The 20,059-nt window shown below is 41.2% G+C and overlaps 1 protein-coding gene across 1 annotated transcript in view; it reads right to left on the minus strand.

Moving 5' to 3' along the window:
• GREM2 (gremlin 2, DAN family BMP antagonist) overlaps positions 1–19,844 on the minus strand; it is a 37,627-nt gene extending 17,783 nt beyond the window's left edge. Inside the window, exon 1 of the mRNA XM_081997284.1 lies at positions 19,822–19,844. The gene's annotated coding sequence lies outside the window, so the exon portion shown is untranslated. The remainder of the gene's footprint in view (positions 1–19,821) is intronic.
• Between the last annotated feature and the right edge of the window lie 215 nt (positions 19,845–20,059).

Consider the following 20,059-nt stretch of genomic DNA (forward strand, 5'->3'; position numbering starts at 1 on the left):
GAGGTATGAACCACTTATCTCAAGTCCTCAGTGGATATGGGGTACTTAAAAAGAGGATCTTTTATCTTATCTTGAAAATGTGCTCTGCAGCTGCAGCACAAAACTAAATATTAAACAAGGAAAACGAAGCATGAAAACGTATCTAACTGCTGCATCCTACCATCTGACTTTTGAGTGTCCTGCCTTGTCACTGCAAAGGTTTCTTCCGCCAAGGCTTTGGGGTTTTAAGTGACTAAGTACAACCATTGCTTAGACTGCATACAGAACCTGTGCGTTAAGCTTCTCCTGTCTTACTAAAGGAAGGCTTCTTCATTCTCAAAAGCCTGGATGATTTTGAGTACCATGTGGGCTAATGTCTTCGCCGTAACTACAGTTGCATGTATGCATGAATATACTCAATGGTCAACAGAGAGGACTAAGCTCTCATACAGGTATGAGCTCACACCATTTTAGTAATTAGGATTCTGATTAAGAGAGGACGGTTTTAAATTAACACTATAGAAGTTAAGCAAACACTTAATTGTCTTCCTGTATTCAGGTCCAAAAGCCTGTTGACGTTACCAGACACAAGAAGAAAAGCATGCCAACAAACACTACACACCAGCAAGGCAAAAGCATCAGGGAACACACCATACCCACTTATAATTGAAATTAAGAGATTAAAATTGTAGTGAGGTTGGATAAGTTTGCAGTTTGGATCAGATGGCAGGGAAAGCTGCCTGCCATCTCAAACGTATAGCTCATTTTTAATCAACTGCCTCGAGTATTTTATTCATCTGTGACAGTTTTGGCTGGATAGAGTTAAGTTTCTTTATAGTAGCTAGCGTGGGGCTATGTGCTAAAGGCAGTGTTGATAATACAGAGAAGTTTTCATTACTGTTGAGCAGGGCTTACACAGAGTCAAGGCCTTTTCTTCTTCTCACCCCACCCCACCAGTGAGTAGGCTGGGCGTGCACATGAAGTTGGCAGGGGACACAGCTGGGACAGCTGACCCCAACTGACCAAAGGCATATTCCCTACCATATGACATCATGCTCAGTATATAAAGCTGGGATGAGGAAGAAGGAAGGGGTGGGGGGTGACATTCAGAGTCATGGCGTCTGTCTTCCCAAGAAACCATTACGCGTGACGCAGCCCTGCTTCCCTGGGGATGGCTGAGCACCTGCCTGCCCACAGGGAGTGGCGAGTGGATTCCTTGCTTTGCCTGCGTGCGTGGCTTTTGCTTTGCCTCTTAAACTGCTTTTATCTCAACCCATGAATTTTCTCACTTTTACTCTTCCGATTCTCTCCCCCGTCCCACCGGGGGGCAATAAGCGAGCAGCTGCGTGGGGCTTAGTTGCCGGCTGTGGTTAAACCACAACATCATCTTAGAGGAAGCCTCAGGCTCTGTACTTCACTGGACAGCCGGCTGCAGCTTTGTGTTAAGTTAGCTTCCATACACACACATCAAATTGTATATTGATCCTATGTGCACTGATGTCTCTCACAATGGTCAGAGGAACCCGTCTGTCCCATAATAGGACAGGAGAGTCCTCATAAAAGAAAAAAACAAAAGCAGAAGCTAACCCAATTTGTATACAAGTCTCAAAAAAAAACCCCATCAGATCTATGCCCACCACACTGCGTTGATGGTATGCTGAGGACATTAAGGAAAAATCAAGGTCCTATTTTTGGACTTGAAAACATGGCTGTACAAATGCAGAATGGAAAGTAGTAGAGTATGTGCCAGTTCTGGGCACTACGTTTCAGGAAAGTCATGAAGATTTCTCGAGAGGAAGCAGGGAAGAAAACCAAGAACACTTATATACAAAGAAACTATAACTCAATGTGGCAAGATAGCAGAAATTGGGGATATTTAATACAAAGAAGCAAAGACCAGAAAAGTTATGTTAATAGCTTTCAAATGCATAAAAGGCTATTGCAAAGAGCAAAACAATACGTGTTTACCCTTCATGGATGCAAATGCAATAACGTCAGCAAATACGTTTTCAGACAGTATTCCTATTAACGAGCACCATGATACAGATAGTGAGGCTTTGGAATTGATTTGCCTAAGTTTATAGACTCTTCATTAGAATTATTAAGGAGAAAGGGATTCAAAAGGAGAAAAAAACCCCCACATCTGCCAAGGAATACACTAGATAAAATGGTACCTAACAGGCAGGAGATGAGCCAGATGACTTCTCAAAGTCCATTCAATTCCCATTTAAGTAAACAAACAGATACATATATATATTTTATATAAAGTAACTATTGTGGTCTAAAGAACCAACTTTTTAATAGATTTTTGCCTAGTTTTCTGTCATCTGTCTTCTCTTCTTATCTGTCTAGGCTTCTACATTCTGTGCTAGAAAGAAATTATAATTTTTTTTGCAGTACAGCTCAAGGTACATTTGTTATGGGATCACTAAACTGCTACTCAAAGCCAGCTTTATGTTTAACACACTGCAATATGCTAACTGTGAACCTACCAGGTTTATAACACAGATACTATCAGACGCTTTCAGAATGAAAGACTCAGTTTGATTTCTTTTGCTGTAGGCAGAGTACTTAACATTTGTTTAATGCTCCTCTGTTGGTAAAAGACGCTAAGACTCAAGATTCTGCAAAATGCCTTGGGTTTTCCAAAATATAAGTTATTTAGAGGAAACATTGCCTAGTTTATTTGTTGAAGAAGATGAATGTCATTTATAAATTATCAGTAAATAAGTTAGGTTCCTAAAGCATATTTAAGTGCCCATAAAAAAGACACACACAATTTTCCACACAAGGCTAATTTGGGCATAGGTTTAAACTGTCTTTGAGGACTGATTTCAAGGCAGAGAAGTCAAAACTGCTTAATTAGCTAGTGTGGGTAGCTGATATCATGCCAATATTGTGCCATACCATGCTTTTCCTCTCTGTGCCTTCGGAGGCAGAGTGACAGACACGTTGAACTAGACGCAGGGTGCCGGCGCTGATGTACCAGCTGATGGAGCAGCCAAAGTCCACAGCCAGCAACTGAATGGGGGAGCTGGATGGCTTCTCACCCAGAGGCCTCAGGACGGCAGGACAGGCCCAGAAACAAGCATGTCCTCGAAGATCTGAGATTTGCACGGACCGAAACATCTGTACTGTCCTCGTGACAAACACTCAAATTCCTCTCCATTTGTAATACCTGTAATTAACAGGTGTGGAATAGTTTGTCAACAGCTGTCATCGTAAAGCTATGGTATTTGTCCTACAAACACAGCAATACCCTGTGAAGATGTATCCACTGTCCAACCCTTCCTTTCCCACAAAGCCCAACAAATAAATAGATGAAATTGCCCTCAAACAGAAATAAAATCCCAGTTTCCCATCTGCCTTCTTTATCCTCCCAAAACGGAGATTTGAAATTTGATTTACTTACTGCTTCTAATTCCCTAAAATTAGCCTACAGAGTAAAGGCATCTCCTCAACATTTTCCATGTGAGGAACTGCTCTCCTACCTAGATATAGTCTAATATTTCTGATTACATTAAAGAGGTGCGGTGATATTGCAGTGTGTGGTTTCCTAAAAGCCAGGATTGTGCCATTCGCCTAAGAGCAAAATACACCACCAATATTGGTTATTTGTTTACTGTTATTCACTGCTATTATTGTTTATTTACTGTTATTTAGTAACTATTCTACAATTCCTCTTAGTACCGAGAAGCCAGTTGCTCTGGTATGTTTTTTAAACCCATGCTACATTTATACTCTCTTGTAACCCAATGCAAAGCAATGATCAAGTAGATATACATATGTTCAGATTCTAATAAAAAGTACATCACTCATTGCCAAGGAATTACCGTAGGATTTAAATGAAAGGAAAGTTTAATACAAGACAGGATCCTGAAATAGATGAGTACAGCAGAGGATGAGAAGAAGCTGCAAGGCTTCGTGCACTAGGCAATACTGCAATGTCTTCTACCAACAAGAAGCCCCACATACCTTTTCACTGTGTTCAGTAAACTCAGTGAAAAAAAAACATGGAGGGAGGATTCTCTGCAAATATGTATTTAAGAATTACTTCAGAGGAATTATCTGACAAATACTGACTTCATTAAAGTTAATGGAAAAAAAAATAGTATTTTAATTCGATGGAGCCAATAATTTTACTCTGTGGGTATATCAGAGCAAAATCCTTGAGGTTTAAAATACAGTCACTTAGACCAGGCAAGGATCTGTCTTCAGGTAGACTCACTGATATTTCACACAGTTCAGGTAGACAAAAAAAGTACTGCCATTAAAAATACTTGATCAGTTTGAAGTAATCAGAAAATGCTTACAGATAAATTATTGTGACAGCTGACAGATGAAAAAAAACCACCACCACCAAAAATGTTTACCAGGAATTAATTTAAAACAATAGATTAACAACATTTATGTTCTTGGAATATCTTGTAATTGCAATACAAATTAATTTTAATTTCTGTTTAGTATCATGCTGCTTCTTCAGTTATTTTGCATATTTTAAATTGTATTTTACTTTTAATTAATTAAACTTCACCTGGCTACACAGGGGAGAAAAAGGACGACGGAAGTTAGTCCTAATCGAGGCTACAGGAATCCTTGGTGTTACAAGAGCACCAGTATTTGAACAGGTTCTATAAACTATGGCTGAAAAGGTAACCCCCAAAAGTGTCTGCAAGGCTGAACAATCTCCCTCTTTTTAAAAGTGTCCAGGCCAGCAAAATTCTGTAAGCCAATGGTAACCCCAGCTTTTCTGCTTTCTGCTTTTTCTTGCTTTTGTGATTTAGCAGAGCTACCCAGCAGGCTCACATGGGACATCCAAGAATGGTTCAGTCTCCCTTTACACACTTTTCTAAGAAGTTTGAGCCTACGATAATTAATTATCAACATGCCACAGTTAATTAACTCCTACTGTTCTCTTTTTTCACAACCTTAGGTATAGGGATCAAGTAAGAAGTTAATGGAAGACCATTGTGGGTAAAATACTGAGGTAAGGGAAGAGGGAGAAAGAGCTGCAATACAATTTTTTTTGGGGGGGGAAACGTAAAGAGATGAGGACTTTCTCATCGCATGACTGCCATGTATTCTTAGGCAAGAAGTATGGCAGTGTAACTGGAATCATGCCGCACCCCATTGATTTACGCTCCTGGCTTGAACCAAATTAAGATCTGATTAAGGTTTACTTCAGAGATACCAGACCATCCGAAGTCATTAGGTTCCGTTTCGGAAAGGTGACAACTAACTGTTTTTCTGAAGCTAATGGTAACATTCCCACAAGGTGTGCATTAATTGTAGGCTTCATAACACAAGTGTCTTGTTTGGTACAGTTTCCTGGCTGGAAGGACCTAGTTACTGCCAGTTGGCTGTCCCGGGCAAATCATTTAAGCAAAGAAGGGCTGATCCTAATCTCTCCTCACGCAATGCCAATACAGTATCAATGAAGAATTCAGTATCTGCGTTGCTTCGTGTGCACAGCTCCCAGCTGAACTTTGGACTTGTAAAATCGGTTGTTACACAGGGCTTTCCCATCTTGAAGTAAAATCGTGTTCAGTGATCCTCAAAAGCATCTTGGAAATCCCAACGGCCTCTGAAAGGCTCACCAGCTCTGAACTGTGACATTCTGGCTACTGGCACCGGGAGCCATTCCCTACGTAAGGTTTGACAGTAGAGGGGAGGGGGTAAAATGTGCCTAGCTGTACTTTGGATCTAATTACATCTTCTTATAGCTCTGAGGATTTTATCACCTTTAGTTCCAAAGTGTAATTTAACCTGTGCATTCAACCCTCATAGTGATCCTCCCCAGCCTTCAGTTGCACCTTTTTACTCACAGAGGGAAAATCTCAGCAGATACATCTAAAGATGGGAGCATTTTGCAGCATTTCATAATCGTTCTTCCACCTTTTTTCACCAGCACTTCTGGTGGAGACTCCACTCATAAGAGGCAGGCTTTCGGAAGCACTCATTTCTTCAGTATTATCTGAAGTTTAATAATTCCCCACTGCGGCACACTGACTTACGTACACCATGAGCCCAATCCCCAAACTCTTCCTATCGACGGCACAAAGAACGCAGGCATCTGCCTCACCTGTGGGAATTCCTGATGCCAGTCACCTCATTTTTAGGTTCTTTAATAGTCCTTACGGAGATGCCTCTAGTGAATTATTTAGATTGCTCCATTCCACGTTCAAAAGCAGCTGCTTTGGAAAATCAGGGGTTGCACTTCCATAACGCTTGCAGCTCAGTTCGCAGAGCGCTTCAATTCGTTTGGAAGCCACTTAGGTTACCGCAAACCAGATTACCTTCGCTATCACCCTCCCGCTTTTCCGCAAGGCTTATCAAGTCCAGACTCTGCCAGCTTCCTCTAGCGTCACAGCTTCATGCACTGAGAGAGGACCCTGCAAAATTCTTAAGTCTTTGTAATGCTGAGCAGAGCAAAGTCTAAGCACTCTTACGATACCCTAAGGTTTAAGGAGAATTGCCCAACAAGAAACAAAAAGTTTGTGGCCCCATGTTCCCAAACTAGTACTCTAGACACTGTTATTTGTAGAATTCATTTGACCTTCATAATAGGCCAGTCTCATGCATAGTGAAAATAGGTGGAAGGAAAGAAGGCAAAGGCTACTTTTACCCTGCACATATCTAAGCAGTGCCAGAGGGGCCAGAAACATTTGCCTGAGTTACTCAGAGACCGTGCTGAAATATCTAGAATACAAGCAAAAGGCTCCTTTCATTAACTTATACATGTGTCAAGGTTTTATTGCAAGTCATATATGTATGCAAGGTTGGGCTAACAGGCATATTTTAAGTAAAGGGTAAGCTGATATGAGAAGGTGACCCAGCCAGAGTGGCAACGTCACAGTGGTTCTCGATCCGTGATCTTTTTCATGGGGCAAAATAACATAATCTTGTGAGCAAAAACAGTGAAAGAAAAAATGGCTGAATACTTAACCCTTCTCTCCCCATACCCCCAGCATGTCTTGGAGAGCAGACCAATAAAGAAGAGCAAGCAAAAGCTACAAATGTACAACCCTCCCCTTCGCAGACACCAGTGATCACCGTTCTTAAGCACAGATTCAAAAACATGCCAATATTTGCCTTTCTCCCTTGTGCCCTGCACGTTCCTTCTGCAGACCTCTAACTACAACTTTCTATCAGGGAAATAGTTGCGTGCCACAAGAAGATTTGGAGAGAGACTGCTATCTCAACATAGCATGAAGATGACTAAATAGTGACAAAGTAAATCATGCCTCAATGATAAGTCAATAGTGAATAAGTAATTTTATCTGTCAAGAATTAACATGCAATGAATACTTGCAAAGGTTACACAGCATAAAATCTACTAGCAGTTAGGCGTGAGTTCCCTCACATGTGCTAAACAAGGAAGCCTACAGAGGAACAGATCCCATTTGACTTCTTGATGAAAAGCCTGAACAACCAGTTGTATGTATAAACTCCTAGAAAACGATTATATCCTAAGAGATTGTTGACTTACAGCCAGATATCGTACAGTAAAGATGAACTTTGTAAGTATTTCTTAGGAAGTCTGTTAAATTTACATTTAAAAATATTTAAAACAACCAGTGAATGTGTGAGGGGAATATTTTATAATTAATTAAAAAAAAATCCTCAAAGTGGTTAAAAAAAGCCAAAGCACTTTTTGAACACCACCACCCCCCCTCAAGCCATAAACAGTTTGGCACTTAACTAGTAGTAAAGCTGACAGACCACTGAAAAGCTTAACTCACTTTTGACTTTTGTCACTATTTGCATTTTTCTTTTTCTCAGTTACATAAAAGCATTAATCTGTTTGGATTTTTTTCTTGGACATACTTTTCAAGTTCTCAGATATATTCCTAGCATGGCATGATATCTGTCATGTAAATTCTGGGACAACATAGCTCATGATGTTAAATATCATAGCTTATGATATTTAATTAAAAGAAATTAAGAGTCCTCCTAAAATGTCCAAGCAGCAGTTGCATATTCTGAAATCCAGGCCGTAAGTATACATCTCTGAAATTTTCCTGCCTTCTTGAATTAAATAGATCCTCTGAGGTTTCCCAGATCAGATATATTTTAGATTACTTAGGCTATCCAAAGAATGTTTTTGTCGCTCTGTGCAATTAGAGCTGAAAGTGCATTTATCTTGCTATAAATAAGATGACTCTTAAAGAATGAAGTTCAGAAGTGTTAATGTCAACTCTTTAGTGAACATATCTTTGATAGGGTAACTCCATATCTCAAAGTACCTAGGCTAGTTTCACTCAAATTTGAAATGAATTCTGATCTTTACAATACATGCAAGTCAGAAAAACTGATGGAATAATTCCAGAATTAAATTATATGAGTTTTATCATGAAGCCAAATATTTACATAGCCGTTTTGAAAGTTACCATTTAAATATGTTAACTCAGAACTACCCCCAAAATCATATAGAGTAAAAAGTATAACTGAAATGTTCCAGAACAATCTATGTATGGAATAATTCAGTCCATCAGAAGCAAATCCTCTCTTCCCTACTTTATAGCACTTGGGTTTAGTTACACTGCTCCAAAAGATAAAAGCGCAAGGGCAATTACCTGTTGTTGTCTCTTCATTTCACTACAGTAAAAATATATTTTTACAGCTATGGTTGACCCTGTGTAAATCATAAACAAAAGCTTTGGATGTCCCAGGTCGGAAATGTTAAATAATGAAGATAGAGCAATACACAATGGGCAGAAATTCCCACTATAGGGAAGACATGGTTAAGAGTGCCCTTTTTTTAAAGTATAGAAGTATTTTTGCATTGTCTTGAAGTAATACATAGTTCTACTGCTCTGCACAGGAATTAATTTAATCCAGTGTGTGCAAATCTGCATTAGAATTCACATCCGTATAGGCTTTGCAGTAAAGCAAAACATCAAATTTTTTTGCATCTACATGTAAAGTCATGGCTACTTCTTTTACATATTATACGTAGTTGTTTATGTTACATAACACACTGTAATGAACAGTTTATAATACAAGCATTTTAGCCTTTAATACATTTATTTTAAAAAGTGTTCAATGACAGTAACAGTTTTTACAACCTGTAAAGCGATCCATAAGGTTCTGTTCAAATAATGCCAGCATAATACAATCATAAAACCACAGAATGGTTTGGGTTGGAAGGTACCTTTAAAGATAGCATCATAGAATCATTTAGGTTGGAAAAGACCTTTAAGATCATCAAGTCCCAACTAATAACCTAGCACTGCCAAGTCCACCACGAAATCATGCCCCTAAGGACCACATGTACACGTCTTTTAAATACCTCCAGGGATAGTGACTGACCACCAGTCCAACTGGCCTACCATGGGCAAGGACATCTTTCAGTAATCAGGTTGCTCAAAGCCCTGTCCAACCTAACCTTGAACACTTCCAGTGATGGGATACGCACAGCTTCCCTGGGCAAGTGCCTCACCACGCTTATTAGCCTGTGTCATTGTTCAGAAAATTTGGGAATGCTGGTCTTTGGGCTGTCTCTTGAACAGCGACCTTATTCAAAGATCTTCCACACTGCGCGGCTGAGCCTGTCTATCTAGACTACTAAGGCTACTCAGTACTAACAGGATTTTCAAGACACAATGCAAGGAGTCTGCACCCAAGAACACTGTCAGCTAGAGGACATACAGTGTTTTGAACACTTATGTCAACGTTTACAGCACGATTTATGAGCCAATGTCCCACAGATGTTGAGTGTACCATTTTAGACATGCCAGGTGTCACAAAGCAAGTCTGTAACAGAATTAAGACACAACCTAGCGGCAGAGCCAAGAGCAAGATGACCCCTTCAGCACAAGTTTAGACCTATGCTCAACTAAAGTGACACCATAGGCATAGCCGTAGGAAGCATAACAAAGCAGGAATACTCACTGGACCATTAATACTTTGAAGAGACTATTAGATTCTGCCACCTCAAAGAAATGGGTCATGCGATAAAAGCAAAAGGCCATCACAGAAGCTTTAGGAAAGGTTTACGACTAGCAAGACAACAAGTACTTATTTAAAAGAACACTGAAGCATGACTCACACACAAAAACCACCACCAGCATTTCTATCTGCCTGCTATATATGTTAGCAGTTTGTATCATGCATCTAGAAGTTCAAATGTTATAGTGCATTTGATGCCCAAATTAAGGCATCAGCTTTGATCACAGCAAAATAAGCCAGTTTTCATTTTAAAGGAAAAATAAATATCTTGGGGGAAAAAATCTAATTTGGAGCACTTCATAACCAAGTATATTAAATTACAGTTCACTTTTAATTAGAGGCTTATTTTCTCAACAATACAAATCTAACCATGCATATTCTAATATGACAATAAAAAACAACTAATTTTGTGCTGTCCTGCATACAGTAAAGATAAATCTAAACCCATGATAAATACAATGACAAATATATTTCAATATTCTCAACAAATACACCTAAATTTCAGTGCGGGGAAAAAAAACCCAAGCAGCACCTCAAGCTCCTGATATTTTACACATTCAGAAAAAGTAACAGCTTAGGTCAATCACGTTTGACTGCTATCCAGTTATTTATACTAGCAAATGAAGCTGGCGTCCGAGTGGGGAGATGAACTGGCAGCTTTCCGCAGCCTTGAGTTACAATCTGTATATAACGGAGCAAACTGCTAGCACTCTGATTGCAGCCTATCTACGTGGATGAAGCTAAGCAGAAGAGTTCAAATAGGCAACATTTTGTTTTAATTAATGATAAAATAAGATCAAGATTTCTTCAATCTGCAGGTCAAGTTGCCCAGGACAGATCTGCAGAAGAACTTGACCCCACCAAGTTCTTCTGCAGAAGAAGCCTGAAGCCTGCACTGCCAGTGGAATTAGAGACACAACAGCAGCCCTTGAGTCTGGAAACCCTTGGTATGGACTTCTCACCCATGTGTCCGCAGTTCCACAGGAATGGACCTGAATGGACCAGCTAAAACCAAACTGAAAATTCTCATTATTGTTGCCTGTCTCAGAGACTCCACAGCACACTGGACTGTACCATGGCCATGGTTACAATAGAGAGGGATGGACCATGATGAAGGTATAACTCAGCTGACTGGGAAATGTCATTTCCAGTGATTCCACAGACCTTTAAAGACCATTTTGGGTGGGAGAGAAAAGCAGGAGAAATTAGATGATTCCTCCTCAGTGTTGAACAGGACGAAGAAGATTTCTTCAGATTTTAATATCTCAAAGCACATTAGCAGCTCACATTCACATCTTAAAAGAACAAGAGAAGAAATGGATATTTTGGGGTGATTTCATGGATAGCATACAAATCCATAAATTTCATTTAAAAAAAGGATCCTTGCTTTTTAGGCACTCTTCTAAGATACTTCAAAGCTGAAAGCAGCTTCGAAATAAACTGATTTTCCTAACAGCCTTTTTATCAAATAATTGCTTTACCACACACAGCATGAACAGCTCACAGCAGGAGCTTCCATAACCAAATGACTCCATCCTGCAGTTCCTACTAACCCCCAGTACGGGAATAGTCCCCTGGCCTTTTCTGGTGTTCAGAAGTACACAGCAAGTAGTTTCCTACTTTTGCAAGATACCTGCCATTTTGGAGGTGGTGAAAACCTTTGCAGGAGTAGCTTATGTATCACATGTATCACATTGTGATTATGCATTCCCCTCTACTCTTGATGTTTCAAAAAAAAAAAAAATTTCCTGTAGGCATTTCATAGCAAAATTACTTCATTCTATTTCATTGATTTGTAAGCAGCATTTGTGTCTGTGTAAGAATGACCTCTTAGCATGTACTTAGGAATGGAAAGTCATCCCTGTGGCCTTTTCTTTCTCCAGAATTCACTCTCTAGTTGAAACATTGGCCAAGGCACAAATAAACAAACATTAGTAAATATGAGACTGGACTGCCATTGCTTCTCAACAGTAGAGCCTGCCAGCACCAGATATGGATCCAGAGATATTGCTGGGTTTGCCTCTTCCAGAATAACTTTTCCAAGGAGCTACACCCTCATCTAGCTTGTTCAGACTCTGAAAATCACTGTTTGTGACTGTGGCTGTAATAGTTGACCTAGCCAGAAGTGCCAGGAATTAAACCACAGATTTGGAAAGCAACGGGATCCATAAGCTACAGACTCCTTATTTTGAGAGTCTATGGTATGAGAGTCCCAATCCTAAACCACATGTAATGGCTATGCCAGGATAATAGTTCAGATTCCGCAAATCACATCCATATTGTTAAGTCTTTCAACGTCTGGCATAGTTTTAAATGGATAACAAATCTGTTTGTCGGATAAAGTCTGAACTGCTAAATAAATAGTGATAAATTTCCTAATACTACTGGGCAGAGTGTTCCTGCAAGTACAACGTGTGTTTATCAGTTTCCCACTGAGCTAGCTTTGACTTTCAAATTTCCTTTAATCCTATTATAGTAAACATAGTACAGCGCTCTGGCAAACAAGAGTAACATTCTTCCTGTAATATCATATCCTTCTTTTAAAGAAACCTTAGAGATGTCCAGAAAAGAACTAGGCTCAACTTGGAATGTCACAATAAACTTGTTTCCAAAGAAACTTAAAACTTTTAAGTATTATAAAATATTAGATTTTAAACTGAAAAAGAAAAAAACCCCTATTTTTACAAAGAGAAGATTGGCAATTTCTGATAAGTACTCAAAATAGTGTTTACATGTATCATACTTTTTAAAGTCAGCTATTGAAACGTCAACATAAAAATATTTTTCTAGTTGGAAGCAGTCTACCTGAGTTGCAGGATAAAGCAACTGGCATTTAAAAATAGAATTCAGAAAACAGTAAACTGTAGCTCATGAAGGAGCCTTTTCAGTGCTCCTTCAAGAAGAAAGAACATCAAGTGCAGACAACTAAAAAAAGTGGATAAAGAAAAGGAAATGGCATTTATTATGGTACAATTTGTATTTAAAGCTTCTCTTCATTTGGGAGGAATTTATGGTAGACAAAGATGGGGTTTGTATTACAGTTTAAAAAAAAGAGAAAAAAATAACAACCTAGATTGAGCTGTTGAATAATTTTGTGTAAGTGACTGAAGGAACTTTGGGAAGCTCAAAGCAAGACAGTTGCAGATGGTAGAAACTAGCTTGATTTCCAACTGTGTGCGTTTGTCGCGCTTGCTTCAGGGTTCCCATGGAAAAAGGGTCATTACATACAACAAAAACAGCATACAGTGGTGCAATGGTGCTATTTTCATATATATTCTGTGATTTTTTAATAAAACTATAAATTTTACTAATAATCAGTTTATGTGACATTTGAATCTTCAGCTTCAGATACCTTTAAGAAGTCACAAGTTCTGAGCTATGACTTTACTTAGGGATCAGCTTTAGTAAGAAATGGAAATATTAAAGAGGCAGATCAACAATCTTTCGCTGCCTACACAGAATCCAAGGTCCTTCTAATTTGTTTCCGTTTGTAAGTATTCCCTTTTAAGAATATCTGGGCAAAAGCTGTTCTCACTGAAGTATCAGGCAAAGTTTCCATGGGCTTCGTTAAGGAAGAATATAGACCAAAGTCAACAAACAGGCTTAGTATAAAGCCGTTGTGTGTAGTAATCTGAAAGGTGTCAGCCAGAGAACAAATTAAATTGAAATAGAAGCGATAGCCATCTCTCTCTTTATTAGGAGACTTTACTGGATGTGTCCATTAATTTGTGCAATATGTTCACATATTCCCTGTCTTCTCTGCCTGTCAACCTCCCCTTGTTCCTTGCAAAGGACACTGAGCTCCAAATTATGTTGACGGAACAGGAACTGACAAATGATAGATGGATCATAACAAAAAAACATGCCTAGAGCAAGGGTGTCTGACATCTGAGAGCTGGGATGTTTTCATTTTGGATAGAAGCTCTGACCTACTATTTACACCCCTATCCCAAGTTCTCCCACATATTTTTAAATGACAACTTTCCAGATGTTATCTGTATGGAGACTGGCCAGATTTATGGGCAGGATCCCGCTCAACTGTAAGCCAGACTAGTGTTTTGGCCTCACTGGAAACGAGATTAGGTCTGAGATTTGCACCAGGAAAAAAATGCTGTTTCATGCCAGAAACGGTCATGCAGAATTTTTACAATGCTGTTTGTTTTTTTGTTAGCACTACTGTAGAACATCAGGCTATTTAGCATTATCATAATAGCACTTAAGCAGAGTAACAGAATAGACTAGACGTGGCTGGAATCCACGACAAAACTGCGCACGAATGGAGAGAGGCAGCTAGTTCACTTGTAGCACCAGCTCAATGCAGTTTTCCAACTCTAGCAAGTGTTTGTACAAGACAAGGTCAACAACACGTACTGCATGAGTTGTACAAATGCTGGTTCCATGTTTTAAGAGAAGTTAAGTTAAAAATTCAGGATTTGTTTAAGATTTATTGCTGTTAAATCTACAGCCTGATACTGTATTTGTGCATTGCCCATCACACTCCATAAAAACTGGTTCCAAAATGAAATCTGGAGGGTAAATAATATATTTTCCTTCCTCCTATACTTTACTTCTCCCACTTTCTTAACACAAAATAGGCAGAAACGTAATCTTTATGAGACTTTTTGTATTTGAATGTATCACAGTTTTAACTTCCTCTTAGTTTCATTACAAATTATGGTTTCTTAAAATACTCACTTCCTAAACAACGACTTTAAAACTGTCTGGAATTAGAGATAAATTTACCTTTTTCCTTCTATAAAGAAGCTTGCAGTAAAGACAGTAGCATTGTATTTCTATATACAACGTATGTTTACAGTATAACTAATTCTATATGACAGTGTAGCCTCTATGAAAAACTGACTTTACTAAATCCCCTTTAGTTTTATGACTAATCTAAAATATGCCGCTGTAACTCTTACAGATATTATGGAGACAGCAACAACAGAAAAAAAAAAATACAGAATCTCGTAGATAAGCATGGTTATGCCCAGAAGAAAAAAAGAATGTGAAAAGTAGATGCTGTAAGATGACTTTTTGACAAAGACAGGTTACAACTGAAGTTGCCATGATTATATCACACCAGATATTGAAAGACAGATTGCCCTCTGTTTTAACAACCAGGAGCAAGACAGATTCTTATGGTCTGTTTCCCTTTCTGAAACAGGCTTCAAAAATCTTCTTAAAAGTTATAATAAACAGCTTAATGCACTGAGAACAAGAAATACCACGGTTTCAAGTGACATATCCATAATCTACAAAATTCATGTTAAAATCTGCACTTCATCCCACAGATTAACTATGCACTGGAGTAAGGTTTGGAGTAGACAACCTCTAGCAATAGAAATACAGTCAGCTGAAAAGGAAAAGCTCTCTTATTTTTCAGTTCCTATCGTTCCAAATAGCACAACTTTTTCTGTGATTTAAAGCAGTATTGGAGCAGTTACAGTGATCCAGAAGGATGAGTTTTTTTATCATCTATGCTATACACATGCAATCCTATGATTTCCATCATGATCCCTGTGAAAACTTGTGTAAAACTGAAGTGTCAATAAGAAACCCAATTTTTGCTGCAATGATGACCATCTTCTGTTACTGAGTAAGAAGGATCTGTTCCCTAATTGCTCCAATAATATATTTTCTAGGTAAAAACGCCTTCATACAAAAGACAATGGTTTATAATTAACAAAATAATTTTTCTATTTAAAATCATTTTCACAAAAGAAGCAAACTATTAACAAAAAAAAACCAAACAAGAAAGCGCTAAAAGCCAGCCAAATCACCAAACAAGAGAAAACTGAAAAGTTTTCAGATTTAGAGTGAAAACTGCAGACAAAAATGTATTTGCATGTTGTAGTCAGAAGCTTTAGGCGGCACCTTCTCCAAATCTGGTGCACTATGGGAAATGTAGTCAGCCAAGATGCTGCACCCACAAAATACAGCACAGCATTTCTAAATGAGAGTTTTTAAATTTCAAGCCACACCCAAATGCAATGAGGAACATAAACACAGCCTTGTGGACCCTTATATACGGAAGGGCTACAGCCAGTGACCATGAAGAAGCACCAGATGTCCTTTCCTAAACACAACTACTGTGTTCACACTCACCAGACAAGCACAAGGCTGCATTATCCCAAGTTTGCACTCAAAAAGTAGTCCGCTATCACATGCCAGACTATTAAAAAAAAAAAATTTGCCATCTTCTTTTAGCACTGAAGAGAGCTCGGTGGGTATATATACAAGTAGGGCAGCCGCAGTTTGTTGCGGGGTTGTGCTCTCCAGCTGAGCCAGAAGGAGCTTCATGGTAACTCATGTGTAGGCAATGATGCACGAAGCAGGGACGAGCACACACGCCTGGGAAAGACGGTTAGCAACTGCCTCAAAGGGCATGGCGCACCAGTCTGAAGTACTAGTCTGCTGGAAATGGACCAGGTCTGTGTTAGCAGGTAGCACAGCCCAAGAGGAACAGACATACTGAGCAAAACACTTAAGTGTGGAAGCCTTAATGTCAATGCTATATGCATTTTATAGAGTTTTACTTGAGCCTAGCTCTGGTCTGGTCCTACAGACTGAATTTCCAGTAATGACTCAAGCACATCTTCTCGTTTAGATTCATCCTAAAGGAATCCATCCAGCCCACCATGAGGTATATGGAGATGGACAGTAAGTGGGAACAACTGGAAGACTGGCGTCAAAAGTACGCTCCTGACGCGAACCACAACGCTAATATAAATGCACAACCACACCCACGAGCATCTGTGAGAGTGAAGTGAAAGATCTTTTTGTGCTGCTCTTGAAGAGACTCTTCGGTTGTCAGTAAAGCTGCACAGTGACTTGGACTGCTCATTGAAATAGTTCCAATTTATCAGTCATTTTGACACCAACAAAATTGGAATTTACCAGTTTCTGATGCTTGAGTCTTTTAAACATGAGTTCAGTAGTAGTGTGCGTAAAACTATGAAATTGAGCAGCTGGAATTTACCAGTTACCAAATTTATCAAGCAAAACCACAGCAGGACTAAACTATTTATTACAGAAGAGGATGATCTCGACCTATGTGATTTACACTTTCCTAAGCATTGACAAATGGCGACTGAAACTGAGCATTTTCCAAAGGACAGGATTTATCCATATAGCTCAATTGGCAATTCAGATATTGATTTACAACCTCACCTGATACTATGGAAAGAAACAAAAATCTCTTCAGTTTAATTCTTCAACTTCTCCTATCTTTGTTCTATTCCACATTGAAAGTCATGTTTCATGACAGCACAGTCTTTTTGAAAGATAAATAAAAAGCAAACAGATAGCTAATCCGATCAGCTCAAAATCTAGGGTTAATGGCATTTATTTTTGTTGCACCCTCTTAGAGATCCTAATGATGCTTTTCACTGACACAACTTTTTGCTTATTTATCATCCTGCAAGGGAAGGCTGAGCAAACTTCACTGTTACCCAAACATACCTCCTCCCCACGCACAAGAGCTCTGCACAAACAGCAGGCTGCAAGAGAGGCAAGAAGGCAAAATTCTACCTGCTTGGTTTCACACTCATACTACAACAGACATTTAGCATACCGGTCAGCTCTCTTCAGTTGCACAGTAATGACGCACAAGTGTGTAAAATTTAAGACTTCACTGCACGTCTTGGATGATGGCAGCTCATGAGGACCATGCAACAAAAGTGAGAAAGAGAGGTCCCTTGCTTAGAGCCTGAATACTGAAACCTCAGGTCCTGGCTTTCATTAATAAGCAGACTGCTGTTCCTTACTTCTATTGAATTATTTTTCTCAGGGCTCTTTAAAATTGTAAAGTGTTATTATTCCTCCTTAACTTTTGGAGAGAGACAAGGAAAGGCCAGCCTGAGAACTACGCATCAAGTTTATCAAAAGAGGCATCTGCGTTAAAACACATCAGGCATTCTAAGCAAATATTTCAGGCGGCAGGTACTCCTTGGAGTTCAAGCAACAAACTAATCCCCTAAGGGAACACAGTATCTGTATTGTATTGGCACTGGTGGGAAGACAAGGCGCGGACGCGATGTTGATTTCTCCCCGGTTTAGCAAGAACTAGCCTTGAAGCGGCCTGATAACCAGCTTGCTAATTAGGGCTCTGCGCAGACAGTGCTTGGTCTTGCACCTGCTGCTTCGCGACTCTCGGGAGGACCGTGGGATTCCTAACCTGGGGCTCTTCCTCAGGGAATCTCTGTCGCGGTCATTTCTCAGGCTGAAGTTCACCTGTCTCTACTCATCGGGCTTTCATTCAGTTTATTTCTCCTCTTTTGGAGAAAAAAAAGAGGTTTAACTTGTTATGAGCTGTGAATTTTGTCCTCAAAAATCCACCAAAAGTTATATAACCACTTTCACAATAGCGTGCTAAAAATAAGAGTTGTTCAGCCAAATGGCACTGCAATTTTTTATAAGACCTGTGACTCCAATTCTGCAAGACCTGCGAAAAGTGCAAATAGTTCCTTAGCTTTCGCAGAAAGTCAAGCAGGAGCTCCTTCCGAGACAGCCGTGGGTTTGTATTATTATAATCCTCATTTGCAAGGGGGGAAAAAAACAGCGTATGTATACACATATGTATTTCCAACTCATGACTTCAAGTAATACTATTCGGTCTTGGAGCTGATCCTTCGTGGGGTTTCATAATCACAAACCATCATTAACCCAAAGCAAAGAAAGAAAGGTACAAAGGGGCACAGGTTTCAAGCACGAGACTACTTTTTTTTTTTACCTTTTTTTTTTTTTCTCTGGTTTTCACTTGGGAGGGAGCGTGGAGGCGCGATGCACGACGCTTCAGACCCGAAGGGCCCCGGCCGTTCAGGTAACCTCGGCGGGCGCTCAGAGGAGCAAAAGCCCCGAGACACAGACGCTGCCGGCTCTCCCCACCGGAGTTACGTGCCCCCGGCAGCGCCCCACGGGCGGGCAGCGCGAGACGCCCGGCTATACCGCCGCCGGCGGAGCTCCCCGCGCCGGGGCGGGCAGGGCGGTCGCCCGCCAGGGCTGCGGCGCGGCGGGGCTGCCGGTGGGGCGGCCCCGCGCTGTCACCGCCGCCGCGCCCGCCGGCCCTGCGTGCCGCCCCGCTGCCTCGCGGAGGGGCGATAAGCGTGAGAGGGCAGGGGAGGAGGAGGAGGAGGAGGAGGAGGAGAAAAGGAGCAAGCCGTCGGCAAGAGAAGCGGAGCCGGGTCAGGACGCCGGGCGCCCTTCGGCCGCCCCATACCTGCACGGCGGCGGGGAAGGGTCCGTCCTGCCAGCTATAGATCCCCAGGGGTGATGAAGCGGGGCGGCGGTCGTCGGCCGCTGCTGCCGCGGGTGCCGGGGGCGGCGGCGGTGGCGGGGGCGGCGGTGCGAAGCCCTGGCTGGTCGCAGACGCCCATAGGCGCTCAGTGGGCGAGAGCGGTGCGTGGAGGGAGCGAGGCGGCTCGGCCGCGTCCCGGCGGCGGAGGGGAGCTCGGCACTGCCCCGGCGCCGGCGCTGCCCGCCGAGAGGACCAAGCCCCAGCTTTCGATTGGCTCCGGTGGCCAAACAGCTCACACCGGCCTGCCCGCCCGCCCGCCGCCCCTCCGCCGCCCCGCGCCGGCAGCCGCGCAGGCTGCGCTCCTCCCTGCCAGCCTCCAGCCCGCGGCCCGGCGGGCAAAGCTGCCCCCCTCGCTTTTCTCCCCCCGCTCCCCCCTTCCCCCGAACACGACGCCCAATCCCGAGCCTTTTCTTTCCGCGACGACGTTCTCACCCTGGCTCCTTCCCTCCGCATCTTCCTCCGTGGGCTGAAGGACCCGCGACTTTAAGTAGTCGTGACATTTTGTGTCACGCTCAATATTCAGACGCGTTTGTTCTCTGGACATTTAAAAAAATATCCCTAGCTGGTAAAATTAAAAGCATGCAGCGCCTGATCACCTGAGGGCTGAACCGGAGGTAGGACAAAGCGTGCTTTGCCGGAGTTTAGTTTGCTTTTCTTACGCTGTTTGGGTTCCTAGACCTCTCTTGGTTAACTACACGTCAAATCACAGCACGTACAGAAAATAAAATCAGGATGCTAGCCCTCCTCTTCCTGAACCTAGGGTTATTCGATTGCAGCGGCTGTGATTGTCATTCCTCGGTGCATCTTTGATGTCAGCATTCTTTTCACTCAGGA

This window comes from Phaethon aethereus (assembly GCF_964289735.1).
Source record: "Phaethon aethereus genome assembly, chromosome: 3".
NCBI lineage: Eukaryota > Metazoa > Chordata > Aves > Phaethontiformes > Phaethontidae > Phaethon > Phaethon aethereus.